The following is a 27,328-nucleotide window of genomic DNA, read 5'->3' on the forward strand; positions in this document are numbered from 1 at the left end:
GGGCTACTACAGCAACTCTCCATTCATCTGTTGTAGGTGAAGGTAACGAATTTGGATTTTTTGTTTTTGTCAGGGATGAGGTTTGTTGTTAATTTGAATTTGACTTTATTTATTAAACAGTTAATCATTCAGGTTTATATCCAATGATTTTTGCTAAATCCTTTATATAATTTAGTTCTGTTTGAAGGTTCTTGGGTGTTACAGGGATTTTTAAAGCTCTGTAAATTAAACTGTGAAAAGTGGTCAATTTGTGGGAGTTAGGATGTAAAGAGGTATTTTTGATTGTTAATGGGGTGTGAGTAGGTTTTCTGTAAATTTGAAAATCGAAGTTGTCATTAATAAGAGTTACTGTGAGATCTAGGAAATTTAAGGATCCAGTGACTTCATCTTCCGTGGTGAATTTAATATTTTGGTCTAGGTTGTTTAAATAATTTAAAATATCGGTACTGTTATTGAGATCTTTATTGATTATTACGAATGTGTCATCTACACATCGAAGCCATAAGCTAAGGCCTTTTATTTCATTTATTATTTTATGATGTTCTAAAGAATCCAAGTAGACGTCGGCTAAGATGCCCGATAAGGGATCTCCCATAGCTAGGCCATCTTGGTGGTAAATTTTACTGTTGAAAGTGAAATAGTTGTTTTTTAGCACAAAATTTAGGATTTTTATGAAGTCCTCTAATTCAAGTTTGCTGAGGTTGCTGTGTTTTGCGAGGTTGTCTTTGATAATATTTACAGTTTCCTTTGTTGGTACATTAGAATACATATTAGTAATATCAAAAGAGCACATGATGTGATTTGGTAGTAAGGTGATTTTTTTTTTAATTTCGCAGAAGTCTATTGAATTTTTTAAAGGGGATTTATTGTTAAACCTGTAAAGCCTTTTTAGAAAATAGTGGATATATTTTGAGGGTTTATATATGGTGTGGGTTACTGTAGTCACGTCCTAGTTCGTGAACCATGGGCAACGGCTGAGTGGCCTAGTAAGTGATCCTGAGAGACGGGATACCAGTTGCTATGGAATGGGAATGGGCATCTCGGACATATTCTGAGTCATGGCCCTCCTTGTGCTGAGGCGGCTAGGACTATACAATTCACCGGTGGTCCATAACCCATTAGAAAAGAGATCCTCACTTGGACTATGTGTAAGTAGGGTAGCACCCTGCTTCATGAATTTACCGAGCTCAGAACATTTTAAGCAAGCCTCGGACCTATGGGAGTAACGGAGTCCCACCCCCATTTGACAGGCGAGGGACTCCTTGGAAACAACTTGACGAATGAAATGGAATTCGATGGGGAGCTATCAATATTAATGGGGCTTATGGAAGAAAGAAAATAGAACTGGCTGAGTCAGCAAAGGGGATGCATCTGGATGTGCTAGGACTAAGTGATATTCGGGTAAGGGGAGATAATGAGGAGGAGATAGGAGATTATAAAGTGTACTTGACGGGTGTTAGAAAGGGAAGGATAGAGTCTGGGGTAGGGCTGTTTATCAGGAATACCATTGCACGCAATATACTTTCTGTTAGGCATGTAAATGAGCAAATGTGGGTAGATTTGTCAGTTGGAGGAATTAGGACTAGAATTGTGTCCGTGTATTCACCATGTGAGGGTGCAGATGACGAAGAAGTTGACAAGTTTTATGAAGCATTGAGTGACATCGTGGTCACAGTCAACAGCAAGAATAGAATGGTGATAATGGGCAATTTCAATGCGAGAGTTGGGAATAGAACTGAAGGATACGAAAGGGTGATTGGTAAATGTTGGGAAGATATGGAAGCTAATGGGAATGGATAGCGTTTACTGGACTTCTGTGCTAGTATGGGTTTAGCAGTTACGAATACATTCTTCAAGCAAAACTCTATTCACCGCTACACATGGGAGGCTAGAGGTACCAGATCCATATTAGACTATATCTTAACTGACTTTGAATTCAGGAAATTTGTTAGGAATGTACGAGTTTCCCGGGAATTTTTCGATGATACAGACCACTATCTGATCTGTAGTGAACTAAGTATCTCTAGGCCTAGGGTAGAGAAAGTGAAATCTGTCTGCAAACGAATAAGGGTAGAAAATCTCCAGGACGAGGAAGTTAGAAGTACATGGATATGATTAGTGAAAAATTTCAAACAGTGGACAGTAAGCAGGTTAAGGATATAGAAATTGAATGGGCGGCATACAGGGATGCTGTAGTAGAAACAGCAAGGGAATGCCTAGGAACAACTCTGTGTAAAGGTGGGAAAAGGTGAACATCACGGTGGAATGATGAACTGAGAGCAGCTTGTAAACGTAAAAAGAAGGCTTAACAGAAATGGCTCCAAACAAGGGCCGAGGCAGACAGGGATTTGTACATAGATGAAAGAAACAGAGCAAAACAAATAGTTGTTGAATCCAAAAAGAAGTCGTGGGAAGATCTTGGTAATAACCTGGAAAGGCTAGGTCAAGCAGCAGGGAAACCTTTCTGAACAGTAATAAAGATTCTTAGGAAGGGAGGGAAAAAGGAAATGAACAATGTTTTGAGTAATTCAGGTGAACTCATAATAGATCCTAGGGAATGACTGGATAGGTGGCGGGAATACTTTGAAGATCATCTCAATGTAAAGGGAAATCATCCTGGTGGTGTTGCGAACAGCCAAGCTCATGGGGAGGAGGAAGATGATGATGGTGAAATTACGCTTGAGGAAGTGGAAAGAATGGTAACTTGTCATTAGCAGGAATAGATGAAATTAGACCTGAAATGGTGAAGTGTAGTGGGAAGGCAGGGATGAAATGGCTTCATAGAGTAGTAAAATTAGCATGGAGTGTTGGTAAGGTACCTTCAGATTGGACAAAAGCAGGAATTGCACCTATCTATAAGCAAGGGAACAGGAAGGATTGCAACAACTATCGAGGTATCTCATTGATTAGCATACCAGGCAAAGTATTCACTGGCAGCTTGGAAGGGAGGGCGCGATCAGTCGTTGAGAGGAAGTTGGATGAAAACCAGTGTGGTTTCAGGACACAGAGAGGGTGCCAGGATCAGATTTTCAGTATGCGCCAGGTAATTGAAAAATGCTACGAGAGGAATAGGCAGTTGTTTTTGTGTTTCGTAGATCTAGAGAAAGCATATGACAGGGTACCGAGGGAAAAGATGTTCGCGATACTGGGGGACTATGGAATTAAAGTCAGATTATTAAAATCAATTAAAGGCATTTATGTTGACAATTGGGCTTCAGTGAGAATTGATGGTAGAATGAATTCTTGGTTCAGGGTACTTACAGGGGTTAGACAAGGCTGTAATCTTTCACCTTTGCTGTCGGAGTTTACATGGATCATCTGTTGAAAGATATAAAATGGCAGGGAGGGAATCAGTTAGGTGGAAATGTAGTAAGCAGTCTGGCCTATGCTGACGACTTGGCCTTAATGGCAGATTGTGCCGAAAGCCTGAAGTCTAATATCTTTGAACTTGAAAAGAGGGGCAATGAGTATGGTATGAAAATTAGCCTCTCAAAGACTAAATTGATGTCAGTACGTACGAAATTCAACAGAATTGAAAGTCAGATTGGTGATACAATGCTAGAACAGGTCGATAATTTCAAGTTTTTTTTAGGTTGTGTGTTCTCCCAGGATGGTAATATAGTAAGTGAGATTGAATCAAGGTGTAGTAAAGCTAATGCAGTGAGCTCGCAGTTGCGATCAACAGCATTCTGTAACAAGGAAGTCAGCTCCCAGACGAAACTATCTTTACATCGGTCTGTTTTCAGACCAACTTTGCTTTACGGGAGCGAAAGCTGGGTGGACTCAGGATATCTTATTCATAAGTTAGAAGTAACAGACATGAAAGTAGCAAGAATGATTGCTGGTACAAACGGGTGGGAACAATGGCAGGAGGGTACTCGGAATGAGATAAAGGCTCATTTAGGAATGAACTCGATGGATGAAGCTGTACGCATAAACCGGCTTCAGTGGTGGGGGTCATGTGAGGCGAATTGAGGAGGATAGGTTACCTAGGAGAATAATGGACTCTGTTATGGAGGGTAAGAGAAGTAGAGGTAGACCAAGACGATGGTTAGACTCTGTTTCTAACGATTTAAAGATAAGAGGTATAGAACTGAATGAGGCCACAACACTAGTTGCAAATCTAGGATTGTGGCAACGTTTAGTAAATCCACAGAGGCTTGCAGACTGAACACTGAAACGCATAACAGTTTATTGATGATGTATGTATGTTTATATGTCGGACTATTTCTACAGTTGATGATTGGGCGTATGGGTGTGTTTTTCTTATGTAATATAGGCAATGCTCTGGCTGTGGGGGTTTTAGGGTTCATAAGGATTAGTTTTTGTTCTTGTTCATTGAGTAAAAATGTGGAATTCTTTAACAGTGTTTTTAAATTTCGTTGTATTCTTATTGTGGGGTCTTTATTGACTATTGTGTAAGTCTTATTTGTGAAAAATTCTTCCATTTTTCTTATCTATTAGAACAGTAGTCCCTCCTTTATCGGCTTTAGTTACTATTATGTTATCTTTTATTTTGTTTTTTACCTCTTTAATTAATTTATTAAACAATCAATACTGATCTGCATTTAGGGCAGTCGTCCAGGTGGCAGTTTCCCTATCTGTTGTTTTCCTAGCCTTTTCCTAAATTATTTCAAAGAAATTGGGATATTTATTGAACATCTCCCTTGGAAAGTTATTCCAATCCCTAACTCCCCTTCCTATAAATGAATATTTGCCCCACTTTGTCCTCTTGAATTCCAACTTTATCTTCATACTATGATCTTTCCTACTTTTATAAATGCCACCCAAACTTATTCGTCTACTAATGTCATTCCACGCCATCTCTCCGCTGACAGCTCGGAACATACCACTTAAATCAGATCAAACGACATTTGATCTGATTTTCGATATGTTCTATTGGTGGAAAAATATCTAGTTCCCTCCATGGGAATTTAGAATTTCCATTACATACCACTTAGTCGAGCAGCTCATCTTCTTTCTCTCAATTCTTCCCAGCCCAAACTTTGCAACATTTTTGTAATGCTACTCTTTTGTCGGAAATCACCCAGAACAAATCGAGCTGCTTTTCTTTGGATTTTTCCCAGTTCTTAAATCAGGTAATCCTGGTGAGGGTCCCATAGACTGGAACCATACTCTAGCTGGGGCCTTACCAGAGACTTATATGCCCTCTCCTCTACATTCTTACTACAACCCCTGAACACCCTTATAACCATGTGCAGAGATCTGTACCCTTTATTTACAATCCCATTTATGTGATTACCCCAATGAAGATCTTTCCTTATATTAACACCTAGATACCTACAATGATCCCCAAAGGTAACATTCACCCCATCAACGCAGTAATTAAAACTTAGAGGACTTTTCCTATTTGTGAAACTCACAACCTGACTTTTAACCCCGTTTATCAACATACCATTGCCTGCTGTCCATCTCAACATTTTTGAGGTCACGTTGCAGTTGCTCACAATCTCCTAACTTATTTATTACTCTATAGAGAATAACATCATCCGGAAAAAGCCTTACTTCTGATTCCACTCCTTTACTCATTTCATTTATATATAAGAAAACATAAAGGTCCGATAATACTGCCTTGAGAAATTCCTCTCTTAATTATTACAGGGTCAGATAAAGCTTCGCCTACTCTAATTCTCTGAGATCTATTTTCTAGAAATATAGCAACCCAGTCAGTCACTCTTTTGTCTAGTCCAATTGCACTCATTTTTGCCAGTAGTCTCCCATGATCCACCCTATCAAATGCTTTAGACAGGTCAATCGCGATACAGTCCATTTGACTTCCTGAATCCAAGATATCTGCTATATCTTGCTGGAATCCTACAAGTTGAGCTTCAGTGGAATTACCTTTCCTAAAACCAAACTTGCCTTCTATCGAACCAGTTATTAATTTCACAAACATGTCTAATATAATCAGAAAGAACGCCTTCCCAATGCTTACATACAATGCATGTCAAACTTACTGGCCTGTAATTTTCAGCTTTATGTCTATCACCCTTTCCTTTATACACAGGGGCTACTATAGCAACTCTCCATTCATCTGGTATAGCTCCTCCGACCAAACAATAACCAAATAAATACCTCAGATATGGTACTATCTCCCAACCCATTGTCTTTAGTATATCCCCAGAAATTTGATCAATTCCAGCCGCTTTTCTAGTTTTCAACTTTTGTATCTTACTGTAAATGTCATTGTTATCATATGTAAATTTTAATACTTCTTTAGCCTTAGTCTCCTCCTCTATGTGGAGATTATCCTTGTAACCAACAATCTTTACATACTGCTGTCTGAATACTTCTGCCTTTTGAAGATCCTCACATACACACTCCCCTTGTTCATTAATTATTCCTGGAATGTCCTTCTTGGAACCTGTTTCTACCTTAAAATACCTATACATACCCTTCCATTTTTTACTAAAATTTGTATGACTGCCAATTATGCTCGCCATCATGTTATCCTTAGCTGCCTTCTTTGCTAGATTCAATTTTCTAGTAAGTTCCTTCAATTTCTCCTTACTTCCACAGCCATTTCTAACTATTTCTTTCCAGTCTGCACCTCCTTCTTGGTCTCTTTATTTCTCCATTATAATAAGGTGGGTCTTTACCTATCCTTACCTCCCTTAAAAGTACAAACCTGTTTTTGCATTCCTCAACAATTTCTTTAAACCCATCCCAGAGTCTGTTTACATTTTTATTTACCGTTTTCCACCGATCATAGTTACTTTTTAGAAACTGCCTCATGCATGCTCTATCAGCCATATGGTACTGCTTAATAGTTCTTCTTTTAAGACCTTCCTTTCTATCACATTTATTTATAACTACGACAAAAACAGCTTCATGATCACTTCAGTTACTCTATAGAGCTCAACTGGCTTTATCAGCACCACATCCAGGATATTTTTCCCTCTGGTTGCTTCCATCACTTTCTGAATAAGCTGTCCTTCCCATATTAACTTATTTGCCATTTGTTGGTCATGCTTCCTGCCGTTCGCATTTCCTTTCCAATTGACAACAGGTATATTCAGATCTCCCGGTACAATCACATTTCTTTCCTTGTCGTTTCCTACTTAGCTGATTATCTTATCAAATAATTCTGAATCCGCGTCAGTGCTACCCTTTCCCAGTCTGTACACTCCAAATATATAAAGTTGCCTATTATCGTTAGAAATGAGCCTTACACCTAGAATTTCATGTGTCTCATCTTTAACTTTTTCGTAGCTTACAAATTCTTCTTTCACCAGAATTAATACTCCCCCTCCCACCATACCTATTCTATCTCTACGATACACACTCCAGTTGGAAATTCTAAGTTCCCGTGTGTTCCGTGAGAAAATTTCTTCATCCATTATATCATTTCTCAGCCATGATTCAACTCCCATTACAACATCTGGTAAATATATGTCAATTAAATAACTCAATTCTATTCCTTTCTTTACAATACTTCTACAGTTCAACATTAACAATTTTATGTCACCCTACTTGATTTCCAGTTTCCTGCTCCCTTATCACTGCTCCCTAGGCCACCCCATTTCCCTAAATGTACCTCCCTATTACCCTTCCAAACAAATTTCCTAACTTATACGTACCACTGCGGTTTAAGTGAAGGCCATCTAAGCACAGATCCCTATCTCCTACCCACCCATTAGGATCTAGAAATTTCACTCCCAGTTTCCCACATACCCACTCTAGTCTCATTTAAATCCCCAATCACCCTCCAGTCAGTATCCCTCCTACACAGTATTCCACTAATAACAATCTCCGCTTTCTTAAATTTCACCCGTGCTGCATTTACCAGATCCCACACATCTCCAACTATGTAGGTACTTATATCAGCTTGCCTTATGTTGTTAGTACCAATGTGAAGCACTACCACCTTCTCCTTCCGCACCTCCCTCTCTTCTACTTTCCTCAACATCTGCCTCACCCTAATTCCTGGATAACATTCTACCCTGGTTCCCTTTCCTCCACACACTTTCCCCACGTTCCCCTCCTGGTCAGCCCTATCTTTCCTGACAGCTACAGAAGCTACTTTCTCCTCCCTTTTCTCCTTCCCATGACCCTGTTCCACCTGTCTTTTCCTATCCTCTACTCTACATTTCCCTTTCCTACCTTTTCCCTTCCTCCTACTTCCACACATCTCACCAACAGTTCCCTGTCCCTCATCTTCCCTCTGTTGCTCTACCTGGAGTGACTTGTACCGATTTCTCACAGACACCTGTCCTGAATTCTGATCCTGAATAGAGCCCTTAGCCTGCAATCTCCTTCCCCTTAAAGCATTAGACCACCTGTCTTCTACAACTCCCCCCTTTCCTTCCCCTCCCTCTTGTACACCTACTGTAACCTGTACATTGTTTGAATGATTGAGAATAGCATTTTAATTTAAGCCTTCAATTAGTGTTGGAAGTTTCTTTTTTATGCGTATCTAGTCATTTTGTAATTCTAGAGGGAGTTTTGAAATATTCGTCTCGACTTCTGCTATGGTGGTGATAACATCGTTTTCTTTTTGTATACTAGGCCAATTATATTTTAAACCTTTACCTAAAAGTTCCATTTCTTTTTCTGAAAAGCTTGTGTTCGTCAAGTTAACTACGGCAGGAGAGTTGTTGAAAGAAGGAACCCTTTTCTTTAAGTGTATGGGTGCTTGTAGTTGATTTTCTTTTAAGTAAGCCAGGTCCGGAAAGTATAATCGTGTGAACTTATGACATGCAGCTTGATACTACAATTTTAACCAAGGAGATTCTAATAAGTTTTATGTTTAGACAAACACCTACATTGATATCCTCTTTTTAAGACTTGTAAGAACAATCAGGATCCTGATTTTTCACCATACAGGTCTGAGTTTGAGGCTGATGATGCCCTTAATATGGGTGAAACATGTCCCGTAACATTTTATAATAATATTTAATTTCTAAAAAAAGATATCTTTATATTGAATAGGTGGATATTAAAAAAAATACATTTGTAACATACTTTGTATTTACGTACATTTCAATACAGACCTAACATGAGAATTATAACGTATAATGTTGTTACGCGCCAATAAAACTAGTGACACGGGGCTGAGCCAGGATTGAACCTACCAACGCCTTAACCGTCTGAGTTACTCATCCCCGGCCGGGCAGCACCAGCATATCCATGAATATCTTCCAGGGATATATTGTAACAATAAATGTGGTACTTCGGTGAGCACGAAAAACGCAGGGCGTGTACCAATCTGTTGAAGTGCATACAGAGGGAGAGGGTTTGTTTACAGAAAATCTTTCAAAAAAATTTTTTCTGAGTTTATTAATAAGTTCAAAATCATGTCACCTCTGTACAGAAGATACAGTAGAAAGTGTTCCTCGCCCTAGGGTTCGCGAGGTCCTTGGATTCCGACAACTCCTCCCCTTTCCATACCAGTGGACCACCATTCCTCCCTCAATGGAAGTTCTAGAAGATCCATTCGACGTCTAGAAGATCCATATGGTGCTGGTGAAGGGCGTTGAGATAAACCACGTAAATGATGAACGTGAATGAACACCGTTAAGCCTTGGGGCGAGTTGATGCAAAAACTGCTTTCGAATGAGCATATAAGTTTAACACTCATAAAATGAAAATCTACTCAAAACTTATCGTCGAATTTCAAAATAGTCACTTAAAGTTTGTGGCACTCGGCACAATGTGAAGTTATGCCACACGACTTAGTTCTTAGTTTGAAGCACCATTCAATGTAATCAATTGCATGGAAAAAATAAGGATGTTTCACTCGTGAATTCAGGCTTGTTCACGCATTGGTAATGACATGAAATAAAAATAAAACGAAATTAATCCTGTATTAACAGTCCTTGGTTTGACTGTTCATAGAATCGAAACGCACAGCTGAATGTTCGTAGAATTGAAATGTACAGTTCTTAATAGAATTGAAATGCACAGTTCACATACACAGCCTACAGTTCATTACCTACAAATATTTACACAGTTCATGAAATGGTAAATTAGTGACGTAGTCATGCTTGCAATTTGAGTAATTCTGAATTAAATCACAGTCTCATTAACTTGAAGTAGTCAGTACTTTGTAAGGAGCAAACTGTTCCAAATCCTGTCCACAACATTAAACTGTAAATTACGAGCACTTGAAAAATATTCACAAGTCTTAGACACTCGTGTAGAATAAACAGTCACTTGACGATGTTCAGATGAAGCACAATTTATATCACGCCCCGTTGGAGCAGAAGTTTATCACTCACAGTTTAAAGAAACTCGTACAAGTTCATACTCGTCGCGATTGAGTTAAAGTCCACGGACTCGAAGTATGACGGCCGCTTCACGCTATATCGCGGTCCTCGCAAACCGACTGCACGAACTCCACTGCCATGCGTGCACATACACACACTGGTCACACACTGATCTGCTGAGTGGAGCAGTATTGTATTTATATCCGATCTGTGCCTTCACATCTCATTCCATAACTTCGTCGTCTCATGTCGGATTTACGTGAAACTTTGCAGGAACGTAGATAAAGGATTGGGCTACACGATGATTTGGTTAATTTTATCTAATTATTATTGTGGGGAAAGTTATTATCCATAGAAACTCGAGGAACATTCCACACTAGTCTAGGCTCTCTGTGTTGCGGTGAGGCAGGCTGTGACGTCACTCGTTCTACGTCACACGCACACAGCTGTTGCTCGCTGTTCAGTCAGTCTTTCGCTGCCGGTCTGAAGCGTAACGCATAAGTTTTAAATTTCCATTACGGGGACTTAGTTTTGTATCGCCGTTGCGGGTACAATATGCCTTTGCAAAAAGCACGTTGTTAGTGAAGTTTTAGGAGGTTCGATAGGAGACCACAGTAAATTTGCACCAAGTGTTCATAAGCATTATGGTTTCCGACGTCGAATGTGGTCAGCGAAAGGGGCTGCTTTGTTTACAGAAATATACCTTCTGTCACACAACTTGGAATTCTGATCATGTTGAAAGCATGCGTAGTTTGTACTTTGGAGACAAGTAATTCAAAATGTAAAAACGTGTAGAACCAAACCAAACCCCACGGCACTTAACGCCATACCTGCCTACTTTACAAAACCAAAAATCAGGAGATTTGGATATGAAAATCAGCAAAAATCAGGAGGAATCAGGAGATACAATTGGTCAAAACTGCTTATTCTACATGTCTTGCGCAATACAGGAGTACTACTGGTACACTGTAACACCTATTGTCTCAAAACCCGACTGTTGCTATACGAGGCTACAAGGTTAAAAATTACACATCTCTATTCCCTCACAGGAAGTATGTGAGTGAGGTGATCGGCCTCTGATAACTCCTCGCGCGATTATGCAAAGCACTATGTTATTTTAGTAAGGTAAGGGTGTATTCTGCCCGAAGGCAGGTCCGAACCTCCACAGAGGTATGCCTGAGCCGAAGTTTAAGTATGGTAGGGTAGCTAGTTCCTTTCCGCTCCTCCATTCCCTTACCCCCCACCAACAGCGCGTGGCAACCAATCCAAATCTTGACCACACCCAATGTTGCTTAACTTCGGAAATATCATAAGATCCAGTGTTTCAACACGGCTACAGCCGTTGGCTACGTTATTTTTATCAAGAAATACATTAAAATTCGCCAGAATTGTCTCCGACTGGCTCCTAAAATCTCTAGGAAAGTCACTAGTCACTATCCATGAATTTCTGTCACTAAATTATTTAAAAAGACTGCAAACCTAGCGACTAATCTCTAGACTAGACTGATGTGAACGAACACGAACATAGTACACGAGAACGAGAGATTGACAATCGATATACGCGTCGCGATATGCAGGTTTCAATGAACATCGCACATTCGGGCGCATTTGAAAACGGCAGTGAGCGAAGGAATTCCGGCCACTTGCGTACAAAGCTGAAATGGCGAGATTTGAAAACAAATTTTTAAAGTTCACAAAAAAAAGCTAAAATCGGGAGAAACAATAGAATAATCGGGTGGCGGGAAAAACTGTCAAAAATCGGGAGTCTCCCGCCTAAATCGGGAAAGTTGGCAGGTATCAGAGGTTGAGAGAAAAATCCCCGACCTGGCCGGGAATCGAACCCGGGGCCTCCGGCAAGGCCAACTAGATATACAGGCCATAAGGCTCCCCCTCCACTTCCGGCGCTACGTCACACGAAGAGCCATCCGCTTCATTTTTCGCCAGTGACTTGTAGGCTGATATAAACCTCGCAGCAGTAAGGCTATCAATGGTGTTGAATGACTTAAACGTGTGTGAACATTGTGAATTATGCCCACGTCGTGTTGTGTACCTGGTTGTAGAAGCAACTATAGTTCAGAAGAGCCCACTATTTCAGTGTTTAAATTTCCTACTGATTTGGTTCGGAAACAAAAGTGGATCCATCGAACAGAATTTGTCCCTTCAGCAAGCTAAGTTGTGTGCATAAAACACTTCGACGAACGTTTCGTAATTAGGGAGGATTATGTTAAAAGACCTGATGGGTCTATTTTAACAGTAACATTTTGATCACACAGTTTAAATTATTTAGTGTACTTATAAGAGATAAATTTGAATCGAGGTTTTTACATGGTGATTCTCAAAGAAACATTCTGATTTTGCTTGTCAACAAAGTTCTGGAAAATGAAAACGTCATGTTTGAAACATGCAGTGATTGTAGAAGTAGTTTTAAAGATTACGTTGACAAATGTATATACATCTTTTGTAATATACTATTGAATAACTATAGAAAAGTTATTGCAGACAAACTCGTTGCTGTATGTATGTATGTTTAGTCATCAGCCCGAAGGCTGGTTGGATCCTCAACAGTTCCGCCATGAGCTGTCATAGATGGCCTAGGCATCACTGAAGAGGCGTACTAGGGAAATGAGGAGTGAGGTAGTTTCCCGTTGCTTTCCTCACCGAGCCAGAAGTTGCTATTACATATCAGTCTGCCAAGCCCACTGAAATGGTTGCACCAACCGACCCTGTGAGCAACAGTTTCACACCATTCATAGCAGGGACTGGCTGCGTAAGGAATGGCATTACTATCATCGCTCATACCTCAGTCACTTTCATTTTGTCAAAGCCAAGGTTAAGACAGAGACAGATCAATGAAAGTAACAAAATTGCTCTAGCCCATAACAGAAGGCTTAGTGCAGTGTAAACACTAGGTCCCGCCAGCAAAGGCATAACTCGTTGCTAAGAAGAAGAAATCCTCAAGTAAGGATTGCCATAAATCGGAGAAGAAAAGGAAAATTGATAAACTGAAACCTTAAGAATTGTTAGATAAGTTTTAAGTTGAAGCCTAATTTCTAAGAAAGGTTCCAGACTATTGTTGTGAATTGCTATCATGTATTTGCATAGTAACATTAAAACTATTTTTATACGTATTATGGGTTTTAATCTTTTGCATGAAACCGTGTTCCGTTACAAATGACAGATGTCAGCTTAATTTTACGTAAATAAATGTACATAAACTGTTCCGCTAGTTTTCCCCCGCATAAAACTGATGTAGTGCACAAGCCTAAATAAAACCACAATTAAAGGCGTGTTCAGTTATATCGTTAAGGTTCAACAAATTAATAATATCATGGAAACAGTGAGAGCGGGCCGTATACTACCATGCTGAACGCCAGCCACTGGCGTGACGTCACGGTCCGAGCCTTGTGGCCTGTCTATCTAGTGCGGCCTTGCCTCCGGGCGAGATGCAAGCACACTACTCCTACACCACGGGACCGGGAAAAACATGTAGGCTATGTATAAATTCCTAACTTCCGCCTAACTTCATTTCGAGGTTTCAGTGATTTATATAGGCCTACCGGTATTTATATCTATAAAGTTTTGTATATTTGGTTGTTCTGAGATTTAATAACAATTTAATACATTACAAGTGTTCACTTTAAAACCCCTAATCACAAAATTAGTTAGATTTACCCCATACCATAACGAATATTTCACAAGAAATATCGATCAGTATGACAATTTATTTCACGAAATACCTACCGAAATAATTTCAGTTTTAACACCGAAATCAACAGTTTTATTTCACCAAAAAATAAGACCCTTAATAATGGTACTGCTCCTGTGTAACGTAGACCCACGGCATTCCTCATTAATCACAGGCAACATATACCCATGGTGTTTCTCATAAAGTGGTACTACTCATAGGTAACGTAGACCCATTCTGACCATAGTGGAACCAACCGGTGGAATACACACAATAACCATTATCACTAACGCCCAGACCTGTAGTGCTTCTAACATAATGGTACTGCCCCTGTGTAACGTAGACCCACGGTATTCCACACAAGGTGGTACTAGTCTCAAGTAGTGGTGCTCCGCATGTAATGGTACTAATTACAAGTATTCTCATGGTTCTAATTCCATCATCCCTTGGTCACCCCTTACGAGTGGCAAGGGATACCGTGGGTGTATTCTTAGTCCATGTCCCCGAGCCACAGGGGGGCAAAATTATCATTGCTGTATGGATTTAAGAGAAGGAAGTTTCCTGTGAACTGAGACTGTTCGAATACGTACTATGCCAGTCTTCTTAATATATATTCAAAACTATCTTCTCATTATCAAGGCGATATTTAGTTTAATTTCTGTGAAGGAACATGTGTGTTATGTATTTACAACAAATATATACATGGCCAAGAATATAATCATCTTGTTAAAAATGGTTAGTGTTCGAATACTTTTTACACTATGTGTATAGGACAGCAAATTTTATCATACTACGAAGCAGTTAAATAAATATTTTCAATGCTTATTGCACCTGATTTTAAAAAATCTTTTGAATGCATCTCAGTAAAAAATTGTTTCAGGACGTAGCCTAACAACCGCATCATGTTAAAATACAACAATGCAGACATGGTGCTTGAAAAAAATCTGGAGTGTACAGTATTGGAAAGTGTGTCAGATGTTTTGAATAGGTATAACGCAGACCTACCAGAAGGATTTAACCCTTCGCGGGCGGCGGTCATTTATGGCCGTAGGCGGCAAAGAAAAAAAAGGCATGCTGAATTTTGGGAAATTTACTAAAACCATGAAAATAATGCCTAAATATACCACATACCTTGTTTAGGAGTGGAAACCCAAATTTGAAGCGGTTTGAAGGCAAAATAAAAATCGTAAAATCATTTTTTCATTGGAAGAACGGCACAAGGCACACTCCAATTTATGATGTGACATTGGTTAACTTGAAGTACACTACAGTCCGCTATTATGAAATATATGTACAAAACTACTTTAAATGATATTTTGGTTTAATTTTTTGTCTTTGTACATCAAAAAGTGAAAAAATCTGTCAGAAAATAGTCATAGCAGTTGAACCTACACTGTACACAAATAATACCCTGAATTTGTAAGTGTCAAGGTGATGAATCCTCAAAGCTCATGTTGAGTGTGGTATACCTTGAAGCACTTATCTGGATGCAGACAAGGCTTTGAAGTGCAAGTTTCCTATTATACAATGCTGGTTGTATTATACTATTGGCATGTAGTTTAGTTTCACTGAGAAAATATTCTACAGGGGGCGTACCAGTACCAAAGTGTGATGATAATATTGGCCTTTGATCAATATTACACACGGGAATAATATTTGTTGGCCCAGGGTCGCTATTACTCACGTCTGCCCAGTCTCTGTGTGTGTCAGCGTCACTTGTTGCACTCAGACGAGCTGGAGAAAGAATTTTCGTCCTCACACTCACATTCACTAAATTCAGACACTTCTTCGACAATATCATCCAATATTGACACTATGTCTGTATCACTGATCCGTTTTGGCGATGCCATTTTACCAGAAAACCGCGATAATACGCAAGAAGTACGCTCACGAGAAAACTGCGTCACGCAACGTATATATTACATAACTCCCACAAACAGGAGAACGAACTCAGCAAGATACTGCGGGGATTTCCCTCACCGAAGAGTTGAGAGAACAGCTGCTCCTGCCATCTCTGGGCATATTTTGGTACCTCCTTGGCTAATAAACCCGTGATTTTTGAACGGAACATATATATATATATGTTTCCTCCCGCGAAGAGTTAATCCTGTTGGGGTTTCATTGTTCAAGTATGTTCCGTCATTTCAGAAAATGTTGAAAGACCATTTTCTGCATTCAAAGTCTTGTACAGCAAAAGACAAACTTATGCAACATTGGGAAATGTTAGTGATTTACTATGCACAAAATTATGGCAACAATGATGCATGATGCATTGATGAGCTATTTGCCACTTTTAGTCATTTCATCTCAACCACAAATGTACACAAATGCTACATTATATCTTGCATGCTCTACTTAAAATAATAATAAAAAACACTAAAAAAACCATTGAAGTAGTTAGTGGCACGTAAAATAAATAACATTATAAAAATATAAACACACTGTATTACTGTGTTTCCACTTGTTCAGTATTCCTTCGTATGCGTATTTATTACAATGCGCCTATACAGGTGCTTAAAACTAACTTTTTTGGGACCTAAAGATCCAATGTCTATAACACATGGTCATCTTTTGGATGTTTCGCCAATGGTCTAATATGAAACAGTGTACAAGGCACACTCCATTCGAGAGTATGCTATACACACCTTGATGAGATACACCAATGGGTTTCGTCATTAACCAGGGTGTGCGCTGACCAGAAAAAAGACTGACAAACTACTACAATTGTCCTATTGAAGCTCTCACGCAGGACCATTCGCCTAACACCAGAAAGATGACTGTTTTTTATTATAGTATTTTGGTTCACATTCCCTATCTCAAAGTAGTGATGGTATACAATCAATGGCGATGTGTACTGTCAGGCAAAACTTAGGATCAATAATCTACTTTCACTATACCATACATACAACAGGGCAGTGTTTCGCATGGCACACCACTAAACCATCACAAGGTGAAAGGTGTGACTTGAACTTCTACATACTGTATTATTTATTAATTGCCAAGCTTTATTTTATTTATTTTTCCACAGTTGCTGTTTCATATGCTTGTATTTCATTCTCTGCCACAACACTGATGAAATAAGGTAGGTTTGTTGATTCCTTTTTACATGCCATGAATTTATATGTATTCTAAGAAATTAACCCTTTCCCACGGACTATCTTTGACTCGCTGTCGGGCGAAACCTAGAGTAATAATTTGCTTGTCAGGTATAGTTGTGGAGTACCTTCACTAAATAATTTATTCTGTAAAAACCACTTAAGATATCGCCTTTCAAATTTTGTAACAATGGAAAATACACTATAGTTATTCTAAAATGATACAATGAGATCACCTAATTACACACAAGAAACCCCCCCCCCCACGTTCAGAATGATACTCAAGGAGCGACCAATATGGTGCATAATGTTGAATTGCTTGTTCTCGAATTCACTCTGAATTGCTGGACCTGATGGTAATGCAGAGAACGCAGGAATTCACTCCGAATCTCCCAATTTATTTCATTTTAGGGATCAGTCGGATGAAGATACAGTAGAAGTCCGTTATAGCGAGAATTCATAACAGCGAAAAATTTACTCGCTATAACGGATTGTCGTTATATCCAATTTTGTATAAAAGTCGGAAAGCCCCCATGCACATTAAAATCGGTATAAAACGGCAATCAGTTTGTTTAAAACTTGTGTTTCCGCAGATGATATCCACACTATGGCTTACTTGTTTGTTATTTTTCGTAATCCAATACTACGTGAAAGTGTATGTTTAATTTCATTCTGAAAAAAATATAGTACCGTATTTCTCCGAATCCAAGATGAACCCCACTTTTTCCTTCAAAGGCGCCGAACATTGACTTTCGTCACGCCGTTTTGGTTTTTTTTTGTTTTTTTTTGCGGCTGCACAATTATTCTTCATTTCCGCGGGTTTAAGGACCGTTAACTTAACATTCGCATCATAATACCAAAGAGAACCCATTGAAAATTTTCCAGCAATACCTATTCCATGCGTCTCTAGAATACAACGATCCATCAGAAAATTATTCTTGCTGTCTATAAAACTGTTACTTTTACGCAGCGTCAGATATAACCGGCTACCGCTACATGTACGTCTCGCTTGCCGGGTTCAGCCAAATTCCGCGGCTAGCGACATATAGGCCTAATCGCGGACGTTGAAAGTCAACGAACGAGTTTATTGCGCCACGGTATGGCTATTCCGCCCTTGAGTTTTTCGTACACATACCTCACAATTTCATTTTTGACTTCTTTAAAGCGTCCTTGTTGCGGACCACTGAATGCATTTTTTGTACAGTTCGCATTTTTTTAGCTCTTTGTCTTCACGCTAACGCCGAATATTGGCTTTAGTTAGGCCTATGCCGTATTTTCTTGCGGCTGCACAATTATTCTACATTTCCGAGTGTTTAATAACCATTTAAATCTAAGAATTTCATTTTTGTCTGTATTGAACTGAGAATGGAAGATAGGAAACTTAAAAGTGTAAATATATGTTGTAAATAAACTATAACATTTATTTGTATTGAAAAGGTGGACCCTTTTAAGTTTCCTATCTTCCAGTCTGTTTAATAACCATTAACTTAAAATTGGCATCATAGTATCGACTAGAACCCATTGAAAATTTGCCGGCTATATCTTTTCACGTATCTTTACAATACGATTATCCATCACGAAAATATTCCTGCTGTCTATAAACCTTAATTTTACTAAGCGTCAAGTACAATAGACGCGTTATAACTCTGACACTGAGTAGCCATGGCTTTTCTAAGAATTCGAAGGATCGCATGTTTTGATGCCATTCTGAAGATTTGAGAAACACACAGGCACTGAGCGTGTAGCGATGTATAGTAAAGAGGCGGTCATTTATTGGCAACGAGTTCTGTGCGTGTGTGAAAAGAAGCAGCGTGGTTACCGCGGTGGTTGCCAGTGGTATCCTTTAACTTACTGTTAGGCCGTGAATGCAACAACCCTTGAGTTTTCGCATGAGATTCTGAGAAGAAAAGTCTTGGATTCGGAGAAATACGGTATCACTCCAGAGATTTCGGCGGCAAGCACCTAACCGTATATGTATCATGAAAACATATTTAAAACGCATGTAGAGAAATAACCTCCTTGCGAAAAATTTACATGTAAATAGCCGTAACTAGACGTGAGAAGATATGAAATATCCTCTGAAATCAGTGATGTACTCTGCCATGTCTTGAGGTGAATCACATTCTTACTCAATTTCCGTATATAAGATAAATTAAGATATCGTTTACTTCAGTCTTTATTTTTAATGAGTTAACAACTGCCAGTGACTAATCTCATGTTTTAATCCGTATTGAAATCTGTTGATATACAATAATAAAGTTTTATTATGAATCCACCTGTTCAATACATTATAATGTTGTCACATTTAAAATAACTTCATTAGTTAAAAAGTTATATATGGGACATGTTTCGCTCCCTTATAGAGCATCATCAGCCAAATCTGAATCTCGAATAATTGTTATTTATGTAAATAATGACTTAAGAACTATTAGAACATTTTTGACAAACTTAAAACTTATTCTATTAGAATATCATAAAATATAAAATCTTTGTATACATGGCTTAATTACATGTGCTTAATAGGAAGATACATTAAAATTATGGAAGAGAGAGTACTAAAATATAAAATAAAATAAAAATATATATATCATGTCCAAATTTATTTATTTTTTTTTTTGCTAGGGGGTTTACGTCGCACCGACACAGATAGGTCTTATGGCGACGATGGGATAGGAAAGGCTTAGGAGTTTGAAGGAAGCGGCCGTGGCCTTAATTAAGGTACAGCCCCAGCATTTGCCTGGTGTGAAAATGGGAAACTACAGAAAACCATTTTCAGGGCTGCCGATAGTGGGATTCGAACCTACTATCTCCCGGATGCAAGCTCACAGCCACACGCCTCTGCGCGCACGGCCAACTCACCCGGTACCCCAAAATCTTAGAAAGACATGAAAATCAATCTTAGGAGCTAAATTTGAGGATTTTCTTGGCAATGAGATCTGGTAAAAAAAAAAAAAAGTTGTTTATCCCTTGTGGATAAGAGTCTATAAAGATTCAAATTGCTGTTTGTCGGTTTGAACCTCGGACAACACGAAACCGACAAACAGCAATTGGAGGGACATTCAACAAGATAAACCAAGCAGCAGCTTTCAATACAAACGTTGATTTACGTCCCTTTCAATCATCCTTATCAAATCCATTAGTTCAACGAACGGTCATTGACATCTATAAGAACATATCTTTTCAACAGCATTCGCCGAGGTCATATGACAAGCGTTTAAATTTCTTGAAGACTAACATTTATCCTGTTACAAGTTCAATCATCAAATTGACGATAAATTTGAATCTTTATAGACTCTTATCCACAAGGGATTAACAACTTTTTTTTTTTTACCAGATCTCATTGCCAAGAAAATCCTCAAATTTAGCTCCTAAGATTGATTTTCACGTCTTTCTAAGATTTTGGACATGATATATATATTTTTATTTTATTTTATATTTTAGTACTCTCTCTTCCATAATTTTAATGTATCTTCCTATTAAGCACATGTAATTAAGCCATGTATACAAAGATTTTATATTTTATGATATTCTAATAGAATAAGTTTTAAGTTTGTCAAAAATGTTCTAATAGTTCTTAAGTCATTATTTACGTAAATAACAATTATTCGAGATTCAGAATTGGCTGATGATGCTCTATAAGGGAGCGAAACATGTCCCATATATAACTTTTTAACTAATGAAGTTATTTTAAATGTGACAACATTAAAATGTATTGAACAGATGGATTCATAATAAAACTTTATTATTGTATATTAACAACTGCCATCGGCCACGTTATTTACGCATTTATTACGAAAACGTGTTATCCTCTTTAATTTAGAATTTTCTTTAGAGAACAGCAGTCGATAGGTATTACTAATCAACTCCAACATTGCCTTTGAATGTCAACGAGAGAGCTCGCAAATGCACAATGTGAGAAAACTATACCGTACCGAAGATGATCGATCGCATTTTGTTGCAAACGTTTCAGTTTTCTTATTCAAACAGTGTCACATATCCTACCTTAAACGTATGATGAAAACACACTTCAAGCGCCAGTAGAGAAATGATAACTTTCTCGCTATAAATTTTCATAATAGCCTTTCCATAATTTAACCAGACGCGCCAAAATATAAACTAACCTCTGAAATCAATTAAGCACTCTGCCATAACTCGAGGTGTATCCCATTCTTACTTAATTGCAGTATTTAGCCTCAAAATTAAGCGGTCGTTTAGTCAGCCTTAATTTTTAACGAGTTAACAACCGTTATCGGATACGTTATTTATGCCTTTATTACGAAAACATGTTCTCTTTCATTCAGAATTTTCTTTACAGAACAGCTGTCGACGGGTATTTTACTAATCGACTCAGACATCGCCTTCAAATATTGACGAGAGAAATCGCTAGTGCACATAGCAAGGAAACGATGCCGAAGGTAATCGATCGCATGCAATATCGCTGGGGTGCATAAATATCGATAACGGAAAAAATCGCGCGCACTTTATCACTCGTAATAACAGATGCATCAGTGATAGGGTTCTCTCTGTAACCGAAGGACGATACACAGTTTAATATAGGAATTTTGAAGGGACAGAAAAAAGTCATCGCTATAACGGAGTTCTCGTTACATGCCGTACTCGCTATAGCGGACTTCTACTGTATTTAGATAGCAAATCGTACTTCCTCTCGGACATAAAAACTATAAACAATTTTTCACTGAATGGGATTGGAAGATGGATTGACATTAGTTGGAATATTATGTAATTAAGTAAAGGCTCATAGTCCGAAACAGAAATAACTGAAGAATTGTAACTGATAATTATGTTTTTTAACAAGTAGGCCTAATAATTGAAAAGAGACAGTACCTGAATGAACATTTCCTGTCCTGTGCCGTATTTAGATTTCCCTCAGATGCACATCCTGTCCCAAATGCTTCCCATACCATTTTTTTTATCATACCTGCAACTTCAAACTCACTATCATTGCATTTGTCAACATATTGATTTAATTTGTAACAAATATCCTCCGCAGTCAACTGGTTATGAGCAGCCTTGTTGCTGCAATGTGTTTACATTCAGTCAGCTGTCTGTTCTAACTAAGAAAACGTATAAAAGAACACTTTATTTTAGGATTCCGTGCATGCCAGTTGTATCTAGGAAGCGTAGAGAATTCACTGGTTCCAAAAAGTTATGTTTAGGAGACAGATGGCAGAGGAAGTTGGTTTGAAAGTCAAGTACGCTTTACTACGCAATCCGCGGGAAAGAGTTAAAGGGTTTGCTCACAATTACCATATTGTAGTTTTGCTTATCGATATATTTTTATTCCTCCCCTGTGAACCATGTGACCTTGCCACGATGGGGAGGTTTGTGTGTCCCAACAAAGCAGGTAGCCAAGCCTTAGGGATGGGTCTCTGTTAGAGACCAGACCAGCTATTCCAAGAGCTCTGTATTATCTTAGTGTTAAAGTAGTTGATACTTATGGAAATTCAGCTAATTTTGTGTGTTTGTGATGAATTTAGTTGCACAAATATTGGTGTTTAGTGTTTCTATGACTGAGTAGTTCCGTAGGCATTTGCTACATTACGTGTTGTAGGTTAGGTTTTACTCTGTTTCATCCTTGGATGGTGAGAAAGAAGTAATCAATTTTTTAAATTATTATTTAAAGATCAGTAGGTTTATTGATAGAATGCTTACAAAGACAGGATATTATAAGGAGCTGTACCTTCTGCAGCAGTTACATTTGTACAGGAAATAAACATGGTATTTTAAGTATCAGTTCAACAGATCCACCTATCACGAAGGTAATAATTTATTTAAATAACACAATACCCTTGTACATTTTTTTTAAAGAAGGGATTTCAACAATATATACGGTATTTCACAGGCGAAATAGTTATCAGTCATTGTATTTACATTGATTACTGCCGCACTTGGTATTCAAATATTGCAATGTTGGCTACGGTCATGAACAAAGGGTATAGTGTAGTCAAGGAGACATAAATAAAAATCTGCTTATTCCTGTATTCTGATAACTTATTTGTAGTTCTGAGTAGGTAGTTCAAGCATCCGGCATAATTTATACTTTGCACCGTCGATCTTTTAATATTTACGAGCAGTTTTAATTTCTGTTAGTTTGCAGGAATAAAACAAAACTTTCTAATAAAGATTTACTTTTAACTACATTTCTGTTGTCTCAATTATCAAATTTGTAATTAGGATAAGACTAAACACAGCTTAGAATTATTATCACATATGGCAGATACCAATTACTTAGCTTTAATCCGAGTGCTATTGTTTCAGTTGAAGTGTTATAATTAGGATACAATATGTACTATTGCAAAATATTTGTCTAGTAAAAATCTTTCTTCTGTTAGTGTGTAGGTACAAAAACAAATGACTAAGTATCAAGCAGTTTTAATTGCAGCTCTAATGTTTCACTTAACCTGTTACAGTCTAGATCTCGTTCGTGGCTTGTGACTGGAGCTGAAAGAACTTGTGAAGGGTCGTGTTATGAGGTGGAATCAGCAGTTTATCATTTGGTTGTTGTTCAGAGTTACCGCGCAACTGCCTGGTAACTCAGGCGAGTATCGCACCCATATTGCTGAAGATATCACATAGGACATCTCTGTATATATATTATTAGCAAGTACTGATGACAAAATACGAACAAGGAATTATTATTAGCCTGTCTGGCAGCCAATGGTTTGCCGGTTCGAGACCCCATCACAATGTTGGCCGCCAGGGTAGATTACGTGCGTCTCCACAGTGTTCATATGATGCTGCTAATAGTCTGTCAGATGGTGACATTAAGCCTTGACCCATTCAACAGGGGTAGGCTATGTGTCACCTTCTCCCTTCCTATTATCATATATCAACCCCGTAGAGAAATGTCAGTTATTATCATCATTACTGTTGTTAACAAAAGAACATACTTACCAAGATAAAATCCTATCTTATGTTTCAGATTATTCAACGGCTCCAAATCTTTGCTGGACAGCACTCCAGAATGACTGAAATAAATAAGTAGATGAACATAAATAAAGGCACACCTCAACTGGATAATGCAATTTCTAAGTCTAAACAATGAAACACTATTTTACATCATTTTATTTTACAAGTTGCTTTACGTTGCACCGACACAGATACCTAGGTCTTAGGATGTGACAGGAAAGGTCTAGGAGTGCGAAGGAACCAGTAGTGGACTTTATTAAGGTACAGCGTGCTTTGAAAATGGGAAACCACGGAGCACCATCTTCAGGGCTGCCGATAGTGGGGTTCGAACCCACTGCCTCCTGAATACTGGCCGCACTTTCAGTGACACTGTTTTACATCATACTGCAAAAGTCATTAGCTTCCACTTGACTGGAAACATCTCAGGAAACATCAATTCAGTCTGCAATCCACTATTTGCAACTAGCTCTGTGGCCTCCACCTCCTCAATTTGTCTCACAGCCTTTCTCAGCTCTACAATCACTGTTCTGTAGGTAATGCACACTACACTCTCCTGATGGCCTCAGCAATCCCATGCCAGCAATTAAAGTGTATGAGTAAAGGTTACATGCACACAGTAGGCAACTGCAATCGATTGGAATTTATTACCCTTACCTATGTAAGCTTTGAAACTTAGATGAATTAATAGAGAGTAGGTATTTATCAGTACCAAAAATTAATTTATTCATTTACACCACTGTCATATGCGAGGCTTTTATGGCTTAAAAATACTTCGGGCCAATTTCATCAATCACTGTAAGGTTAACAACTGGTGAGGTTTTTAACATGGCATTATGGAAATCGCGTTTCACAGAACACTAACAAGCTCATTAACTAACGTGGCATTACCGTTAACTATCAAAGCATTGACATTACTTCGCTCTACTGAGCGGTGCCAATCATAATGTTATTCATTTGTCACCTTTACTCTGTATGTTATTTGAGCGGAATAAGAGGTTTCATTTGAAACTGAATTTACCTGGAGATAGGAAGATAGTAAATTAACCTATGCACAGAAGAAAAATAATCATAATGGAAGGTAACGGGAAAAAATCTTCAGGGCAGTAATTTGACTTCACAGGAGAAAAAAGATTGTCAATTTACTTTTGAAAATATGCCAAAGTGTTATAGAATGTAAAAAGGGAAAAGAAAAGGCATGCAATGAGTTAGTACATGAATTCAATAATCACTTGAATGTGACCACATGGTCAGCAAAACAAACAATGAGGTCGAAACCGGTCCTGTAGTTTAATATATACAATAAATAAGTATTGATTGGTGGAAATCCTCTCCTATTTTTAATTGTGCAATTGTCAATACGGAAATGAAGGTTATAGATTACGACAAAATTCTTGTACGACAACCTAAAACGTGCACAAAAAATTATTTGAAGGACAAGTTGGAGGTGGTACCTTTTTCTTTACAAGCTGTTTTAGGTCGCACCACATTGGTACATTTATTGCAGCATTTAAATTGATAACTTAAGATTATGTTTTTAAGGCATTGTTGTTATTGTGCGAGATATCGCTTTCGTATTAACATTTGGAGGTTTTTAAGCTGAATTTTATTATCTAAACAGATCATTAATAACTACAGCAGCACAATCATAATACAAATTAGGCCTGCATGTGTACGCTACATGTAATTATGACCTCCCTTTCTTTGAATTTATATTTCAATACAAAATGTAATGTTTGTTACATGTTAATGGAATATACCTCTCTCTTCTACAATTTAGTACCGGTACATTGAATTTTATTTTAGATTGTAAACAAAATGTGGTTAAGTGTAAGAGAGGGCCTAGAGTCCTAACTTTGCCACTGAACGAGGCACTAACCACCATCATCAATGTCCCACTCCAGTCGCCCGGGTGTGGTTAACAAGCTTCCTCCGCTCCCTTCTGTCCTTCCACTTTTCCTGCTCCATTACTTCCACCACATCCAATCCAGCTTCTCTAATGTCCTTCCAAATCTGATCCATCCACCTTCTTCTCCGTCTTCCAACTGGTCTATTTACCGTAACTTCTCTTCCCAATTCCCTTCTCGCTACCCATTCCTTTCACATTCTTTTTACATGTCCAAACCATCTCAATCTTGCTTTCAGTATCTTCTGTACCAATGGTTCTACATTTAGCTCTTCTCTGATTTTAATATTTTGAATTCTATCTCTTCTTGCGTTTTTAACCTATGTTCTTAAAAATTTCATTTCTACTGCTTGGATCTTACTATCTTGTCTCTTATTAGTTACTAGCGTTTCTAGTCTGTATGTTACAATTGGTATGAAATACTGTTTATACAATGTTAATTTTGTTTTCTTGGGGACTTTGTCATCCCATAAAAGCTCTCTGACTTTATGATAAAATGTTGTACCTTTACTTAGTCTGTTATTAATTTCAGGGTTGATTTTGTTACTTCCATTAATAATGGAAACTGGTTTACATTCTCTAACCGTTCTCCGTCTATGTACACTTGGCTTCTCTTTTTCTATTCTCCACAGTGCATGACTACAGTTTTCTTTTTACCAATTACCATTCCAAACTCCTTCAGATTTTAATTCCAAATGTCCAGTCTCATTTGTACTTCCTTTTCTCTCTTTCCCCAAATCACCACATAGTCTGCAAATACCAAAGCATTCACTTCATCACTAGTGATCTCTGTTTTACACGTTTTATGATTTCATCCATGAACATAATAAACAATAATGGCAATTGTGCACTTCCTTGCTTGAGACCTTTTTTTGTATAAAATGTTTCAATCACCACTCCCCACTCGTACACTGCCTTTACTCTCATGATACAACATTTTTATCTTGGTAATTAATGATTTTGGTACATTCCTTTTCAGTAGGCATTCCCATACATGTTTTCTCTTAACTGTATCATAAGCTTTTTCCATCCAAAAATACGAAGATTTCCTTGTTCCTTTCCAGATGTTTTTCCATTATCGTTCGCACTGTACATATCAAGTCTATTGTTGATCTGTTCGGTCTAAAGCCATATTGTTCTTCCTCTAACTGTGTTTCTATTATATCCCTCAGTCTTCTGTCTATGACTTTCTCCATTATTTTTAGCCCATGTGATAATAGGGTTATACCACTATAATTTTCACATTTCTTCCTATTTCCTTTTTTGAACAATGGTAAAATGCTTCCTTGTTGCCAAACTTCAGGTATCCTTTCATCCTTCCATATAGCATTGGGGCCCTGTATAGACACTGTAGTCCAATACTTCCTGCTGCCTTAATCATATCAGCATTGAATTTGTCTCTTCCACTTGTTTTACCTTCGGTCATTACTTTCACTGCCCTTTCGAGTTCCAACCATATTACAGGGTTCACTTCATTTTCTCCATC

General features: G+C 38.1%; 1 protein-coding gene across 9 annotated transcripts in view; it reads right to left on the reverse strand.

Annotated features, from left to right (window-relative positions):
• The window catches only part of Rad23 (UV excision repair protein Rad23), a 107,510-nt gene that overhangs the window by 69,435 nt on the left and 10,747 nt on the right, over positions 1-27,328 (reverse strand). For all 9 annotated transcript variants that reach the window (XM_067151021.2, XM_067151023.2, XM_067151028.2 and 6 more), the window contains one exon: positions 23,925-23,998. The gene's annotated coding sequence lies outside the window, so the exon portion shown is untranslated. The remainder of the gene's footprint in view (positions 1-23,924; positions 23,999-27,328) is intronic.

This window comes from Anabrus simplex, chromosome 7 (assembly GCF_040414725.1).
Source record: "Anabrus simplex isolate iqAnaSimp1 chromosome 7, ASM4041472v1, whole genome shotgun sequence".
Lineage (NCBI taxonomy): Eukaryota > Metazoa > Arthropoda > Insecta > Orthoptera > Tettigoniidae > Anabrus > Anabrus simplex.